We start from the raw sequence: 7,913 nt of genomic DNA, 5'->3' as shown, positions 1-7,913 counted from the left end.
TTAAGACAAGCCCATTACAAATGGAAACAACAGGAGATGTGAAACCTTTTGCAATGAAAGGCCACTGGTCCAGCTAATATTGCATTAACGTGTAAACCGTTTCTACGATTCAGTCTGATTACACACAATCCCTGGCAAAAGTATTTATACCTTTTAAACTTTTTCACTTTTTGTCATGTTACAACCACAAAACTCAAATGTATTTAGATAGATTTTATGTCAGGAAAACAAAGTAGTGCCCATCTGTGACGTGGAAGGAAGAGCATGCATGTTTTTTGTTGTTTTTTTCTCGTTTTTTTTTTAATCAAAATTTAAAAATTGTGGTATGCATTTGTATTCTGCCCTCCTGATGGTCTACATCTACCAGCTACCAAACAGCTCAAACTCAGATTGGATGGAGAGCATCTGTTTTCAAATCAAGATTTTCATGTGGGTTATGGTCTGGACTGATGAATTATCATAGATAGGATTTCATCTTAACTATTCTATTGCAGCTCTGATTGTATGCTTAGGGTCCTTGTCCTGCTGGAAGGTGAACCTATGTCCTCAAGAACTCAGATTTTCCATGAATTACCCTCCATTTATTCTCCATCTTGTTGGAAACCATCCTCCCATTAGCTCTGACCAGCCTTCCAGTCACTTTTAGGATAAGCTTCCCCACAGCGTAAAGCTGCCAACACCAAGTTTAACTGTGCGTTGAGTATGTTCAGGGTGATGGGTTGCACTCTGGCCAAGCATGTATGTCTGCAATGCGCTCCAGGACAATTTCAGACAAAATATGCCTCAATAATTTATTTAGTATTAGCTGCAGAGCATTTATAAGAACCTGGTATCTGGTCCAGTTTTCTTTCTCCCTGTTTTACCAAGAAGATCCAGTGCCTTTGCTCTGCTAAATCTTTAAAATGTGTATAAACAGAACACCATTATGGACTGGGTTTATTTAAAAATGTGCACATTGGGGCTGTTTTCATGAAAAGATGCTAGGAAATACAGTCATGGTAAAACAGACATTTCAGTGTTTTTTCGCAGCTGTACATAAAAACGTTTCACCCTTTTGCAAGTTCCTAATTGACATAAATGTAACATCAACTAAAATAAAAATATATATCGGGTTTCACGCTATCGTTGCTAAACGAAGATGAAATCAGTATGAATACGTAGCGAAAAAACTCAGGCCTTGTACAAACGTAGCCAGGTCTTTATAAAATCAAATATCTCCCCCATATCGTTAAAAAAATTAATATCGTTCACACGGGATCGTTTTCATCCTTACCAACCCGTACAAATACACCACTGAAAATATAAATGCACAAAATCTAAACTAGGGAGTTTTTCCTCTCCACTGTCCCTACATGCAGTATGAGGGATTGCTGCAAAGTCAATGCAAGTGACTGTCCACTGTCTCTACATGCTGTGAGTGATTGCATCAAGTCACTGAGTGGATGCAATCTGCTGGGTTTCCTTAGATAGAAAAACGTTTTAACCAATTTAATAATAAACTGAATCGGACTGCACTGTTTGATAGTTAGGATTAAGTGGAATGTATGAACCAGACTTGAAATCTGAATGATTCGATTAAATAGACTTTGTAAAGTGCCTTGAGACAACGTGTTGCGAATTGGCGCTATATAAATAAACTGAATTGAACTGAACGCATAGGGGGCAGTCTACCACAAAGCTAAAAACCTATGTCAGCCAATCAGAATCCTTTAAAACAACCCTGACTTCATGTTTGGAATGAAACATGGCATCAAGAGGTTCGTTTGTGTGGACAGATAGAGAGCTACTTTTAAACATTAGGTGATAGCATCCGTTTTTTCACCACTGCTTGGCCGAGTCAACAACAATGGTCGTACATGTGGCATCAACGCTACATTATTTGTCGCAGACTGTGATACGCTGGTGCTAAAACCCTGTTTTCCAGTGTACACAAGTCTCCACTTTGGTTGGAGTTTTCATAAATAATCTTTCTAGTGATCTAAAATAGTTTTTGTATGGATGAAAGGCCAAAACGTATAAAAATGTATTTGTTTTCCTGGCTGCTTCCTCAGGATTCATGATGTATAGAAGCAGCCTGGTGCATGTTATCAAAACGACTCCAACAACTGATCATCCACAGTTTTACCACCTCTGTTAGCTGCAGTTTCTGCAGTTTATTGGTGTAGTAAATGGCTATGCTCCCAAACTGTTGTAATAGCCCGATCCAAGTCCAGGCCCTAACCTAACTAAAATGCTGTGGTGGAACCTAAACAGAGTTGTGCAAAAATGAATGTCTGCACACTTTAATTAACTGATGCAACATGGAAAAAAACTACAACTACAGCTACAATCCCTTTACAGTGATGAGAGAGAGCCTGATAAATTCATTCAGAAAACCTATACTGAGAGTCATTGCTGTGGCTTAAACAAGCTGCTGGATCATAAGCTGGACTTTTCTACTCAGTGTTTCCATACTTCCTTCCTTCTGAGTAATAATGACACAGTGCAATCGGTTGTGTGTTTGTCTACATTTGGAGTTAGATTCAAAGAACCTGGTAAAGACCAAACTGTTATTATCTCCTAATGTGTAAAGCTACTGCATAAGGGTGGATGTTGTGTTGACCATTTTAAATATATGGTTAAGGTTTAGTATGTAAATTTTGAAAGTCAAAAATTTATTTTCTCTTCATCGTTGCAAGTACAAATGGCGTTTTAGAGCCTAACTCCATTATATTTCCACAGCAGTGACCAGCAGACAAGAGTCTGCAAAAGCACCCCTAAAATATACCTAACAATGTCCATGGATCAGAAGTCCTGCTGCAATATTTTGGGCAAAGCTTTTTAGGGATACTTTTGAAAATTCTGATAAGAGAGTCTAGGAATAACGAATGCCTGGACTAGTTTTCAGTGTTGATTTTTGCACAGTATATTTCTGATTTTACCAGTACTGTGTTTTAAAATCTTGTTTAATTTGGGATTAAATGTGACATGTCCTGGTCAAACATAACACCCAAGTTTTTCATATCAGTAATGGAGAAAATGTTTTATTAATTGTAACTTCTGACTCAAAAAAAGTAGTTTGAGTAAAGGTCAAATTACAGTAATACTGAAACATAAAGTGTATATCCAGTCATTAAGAACAGTCAGATCAGAAGCAAATTATTCAGTTTGGTTGGGATCCAAAATGCGAGGATGAAGCCTCAGCTGAAGCATTTATCACCTCATTTAGTGAGGATATAATTAAAATATTGTGAACAGATTAGGAACTATGTCATAAACTTGGATGGTAAGCGATGACATTTTCAAAATATAATTAACCTCATAAAGGCTTAAATACATAACTATACACAGCAAGGGCTGTACTAAAAAGAAACCTGGTAATATAGTTTTTCTCCTTTATTAATAATGAATAAAATACAGTTTTTGTCTCCTTGGTTTTGTTATTTTTCCTTGTCAAAAAGCAAACAACAGTATACAGACAGAGAGATGGAGGAAAAGGTTATTTTTTCATTGAAACTTGGATGCTATCTGTGATTTTTGCTCATTCAGACACTTGCCAACCACAATCATGATGGATAACCATCAGGTACCTTTTACTTCGTTTCCTCACTACTTAACCTGTAGTTCTGATTTGTTTAACCTCAAATGTTCAAAAGCGCTAAAATAAGAGCCACCTGCTGCCGATCTCGCTGTTCCTGCTTTAGCAGTCAATGATTTAAAGTAATCAATGATAATCTATTGATAGTCCGCTGCAAGGGACTCTACTAAAGACGTTTTTCTTCAACCAAACAGACCCTGTACAAACATTGTATTGCAAACCTTAGAAATTCTTGAACAGAGTAGGAAAAGCCTCTAATAGCCATGGGAATTTTAAGTCTTGTGTGGTTTTTTTTTTTTGTGGTAGATAAGATGAATTATAATACACTGCTCAAAAAAATACAGGGAACACTTAAACTTCTGTGAAATCAAACTGTCCACTTAGGAAGCAACACTGATTGACAATCAATTTCACAGCTGTTGTTCAAATGGAAAATACAACAGGGGGAAATCTTTGGTGATTAGCAAGACACTCAATAAAGGAGTGGTTCTACAGGTGGGGACCACAGACAACTTCTCAGTACCGATGCTTTCTGGCTGATGTTTTGGTCACTTTTAAATGTTGGTGGTGCTTTCATACTCGTGGTAGCATGAGACGGACTCTACAACCCACACAAGTGGCTCAGGTAGTGCAGCTCATCCAAGATGGCACATCAATGCGAGTTGTGGCAAGAAGGTTTGCTGTGTCTGTCAGCGTAGTGTCCAGAGCCTGGAGGCGCTACCAGGAGACAGACCAGTACACCAGGAGACGTGGAGGAGGCCGTAGGAGGGCAACAACTCAGCAGCAGGACCGCTACCTCCACCTTTGTGCAAGGAGGAACAGGAGGAGCACTGCCAGAGCCCTGCAAAATGACCTCCAGCAGGCCACAAATGTGTCTGCACAAACGGTTAGAAACCGACTCCATGAAGATGGTATGAGGGCCCGACATCCAAAAATGGAGGTTGTGCTCACAGCCCAACACCGTGCAGGACGCTTGGCATTTGCCAGAGAACACCAGGATTGGCAAATTCGCCACTGGCGCCCTGTGATCTTCACAGATGAAAGCAGGTTTACACTGAGCACATGTGACAGACGTGACAGAGTCTGGAGACACCATGGAGAGCGATCTGCTGCCTGCAACATCCTTCAGCGTGACCGGTTTGGCAGTGGGTCAGTAATGGTGTGGGGTGGCATTTCTTTGGAGGGCCGTGCTGCCCTCCAAAGAAATGCCACAGGATTTTGTCCTCCTAATGCAGGACAATGCTAGACCTCTTGTGGCTGGAGTGTGTCAGCAGTTCCTGCAAGATGAAGACATTGAAGCTATGGACTGGCCCGCCCGTTCCCCAGACCTGAATACGATTGAGCACATCTGGAACATCATGTCTCGCTCCATCCACCAACGTCACTTTGCTCCACAGACTGTCCTGGAGTTGGCGGATGCTTTAGTCCAGGTCTGGGAGGAGATCCCTCAGGAGACCATCCGCCGTCTCATCAGGAACATGTCCAGGGGTTGTATGGAGGTCATACAGGCACGTGGAGGTCACACACAATACTGAGCCTCATTTTGACTTGTTTTAAGGACATTACATCAAAGTTGGATCAGCTTGTAGTGTGTTTTTCCACTTTAATTTTGTGTGTGACTCCAAATCCAGGCCTCCATTGGTTAATAAATTTGATTTCCATTGATGATTTTTGTTGTCAGCACATTCAACTTTGTATAGAACAAAGTATTCAATGAGTATATTTCATTCATTCAGATCTAGGATGTGTTATTTGAGTGTTCCCTTTATTTTTTGTGAGCAGTGGATATTATAATATATTGTCATTTATTTTGAAAGAGATACTGACCTAAATTAGAATGGTTGTGAAGGAGAGACAGGATGTGGTTTCTCTGAATTCTGGTGGGATTTGACAGAAAACCATTCGCACCAGCAACAGTAAAGAAGGATTTGTTGCATAAAATGTGCAAAGCTCAGTAGCAGAGTGGATGATATCACTGGCTTTAGGTGGAAAAAAATCTGGTTCTGAGTTTTTATGAAACCTTGATGTATAAAACTTATCCATATAGGACCTTTCAAGACAAAGTGCTGTACATAAAAAACTAAAAACATTAAACATCTGTACATCCAAATAGTTTATTACACGCAGTTGTAAAAATCTGAGTTTTTCATTGCTTTCTAAAAAGCTCAGCAGAGTCCACCAACCCAAACTAAAGGGCAGAGCGTGCCAAAGTCCTGGGGCTACTGCTGAGAAGGTTCTGTCACCTTTAGTTCTCAGCCTCGTACGTGGCAGAACTAGCAAGCCTTGGTCACAGGACTTTTAGGACCTGCGAGGGTCATACAGATGTATAAGAAAGCTCTGTAAGTAAAAACTATCTAGAAGTGTGTTCTCTGGAGTGGTTGTGGAGCCAATGGAGCTGGACGAGTAGCAGTGACATGAAAAAACTGCTGTGATTTGGTCAGAAGTCTGGCGGCAGCGTTCTGTACAACCTGCAGACGGCCAAGTGATTCTTTGTTTAAGCAGGTAAATGGTATTATTACGGTAATCCAATTTCAAAGAAACAAATGCATGAATGACAATTTCCTGTTCTGTTTGTGAGATATTAACACTTAGCTTAGCAATAGTTCATTGGTGATAAAACATGAGCAAACCAGGGACTGAACATGACCATCTAAAGTAAAACCAGAGTCCAAATTTACCCCGAGATTCTTGAAGGGGAACTTGGCATAAGAGGCTAGAGGACCAAGAGTTTCCATCATTAGAAAGAAGATCATTAGAAAGAAGAATTTCAGTTTTATTTTCATTTAGTTGGTGGGGCAGGGAAGATTCTGGCTGATCCCTCCCACCCTGGTCACAGACTCTTTGAGACTCTCCCCTCTGGCAGGAGGCTGCGGTCCATCCGGACCAAAACCTCACGCCACAAGAACAGTTTTTTCCCATCTGCCACCAGCCTGGTTAACAAAGCCCGGAAACCACCCTGACACTCTCCCTTTCCCCCACACCCCCCTTTTTTGCTGACAGGACACCTGTAACCTGTAACTCTATGAGTTACATTAACGCTCAGCTTGGACTCCTGCTTTACTTGCACAATGATCACCTGCACTGTTGTACCGCTCTGGCATCTTATACTGCTATATATTTACTCTCACTCACTTAAAACTGTGCACATATATTAATATTATATTGTAGATATGTTTATACTGTTTAATTTGTACTGTAGTGCACCGACTACGCCAAAACAAATTCCTTGTATGTCCAAAAACGTACTTGGCAATAAAGCTTTTCTGATTCTGATTCTGAAAATGTTTGGCCATCCAAGTTTTTACACAGTCTAAGCACTTGTGTAAGACTTGCAGTCTCGATACCTCATGAGGCCTAAAAAATATATATAACTGGATATCATCTGTGTAGCAGTGATACGAGACATTTTCAAAAGTGCTTAAAAACAGTACTGTCAGGTACTGAAGTTGTTGGACCCACATGCAGATTTGAGCCGAACAGCCTCATGGTGACTGGAAGGGATTTTAATAACGATATTAAAACAAGAACTTACAAGGATCAGGATGGTGAACACAGGCAGGTAACATTACTTGAGTAGGAAATACACAAGGGAACGGACGGGTAGCAAGCACGGTAGTTAACAGGAGGAACCGGTGGAGAACAATGACAGTCTGAGAGTATAAATACTGAGGTATGTAGGACCAATGAACCAGGGGAACTAATCAGGAGGAGTATGAGGCAACTGGTGACAAGGAATGCAGAGCCACTGATGGAGGGAGGCTGAATAACACACGTGAGCCGGAAATAAAACATAACTCGATATATAGGAATATCAGTATTAAACAAGGAGCTAAAGAACATAAACAGGGAGGAACCAGATCTATAAGGAAACACAAACCAAAACATCTAACACCAGAATAAAACTTATAAATCTAAATGAAATGAAATAAAGCAAGTGAAAAACATGGATGTGCAGAGAAAATACACAGAACACAAACTCAAAACCCCAAACAAGCAGTTTATGATAAATGGATGATATCAGAGAGCTAAATGATTTGTTTTCCCTTTAAAGTTGAACTTGTGTTTCTAGCTAAAAGTAAGAGGAAGTGCCCAACTTTCAAATAGCACACAGGCCTACACAGGAAGTTCCTGAGTTCAAGTTATTACATAACCAGATCCTTGGGTCACAGTTTTTATGCTCCTGCTGCAGCTCTTTGATCTACCTTTGTCACACCGCAGTGTTATCTGTCAGGATCTGTGTGTGTGTGTGTGTGTGTGTGTACTTGTATTCATTGTCTCTGTGTGTGTGTGTGTGTGTGTGTACTTGTATTCATTGTCTCTGTGTGTGTGTGTGTGT

This window comes from Girardinichthys multiradiatus, chromosome 1 (genome assembly GCF_021462225.1).
Source record: "Girardinichthys multiradiatus isolate DD_20200921_A chromosome 1, DD_fGirMul_XY1, whole genome shotgun sequence".
Taxonomy (NCBI): Eukaryota; Metazoa; Chordata; class Actinopteri; order Cyprinodontiformes; family Goodeidae; genus Girardinichthys; species Girardinichthys multiradiatus.
Note: the sequence above shows the minus strand (reverse complement) of the source record.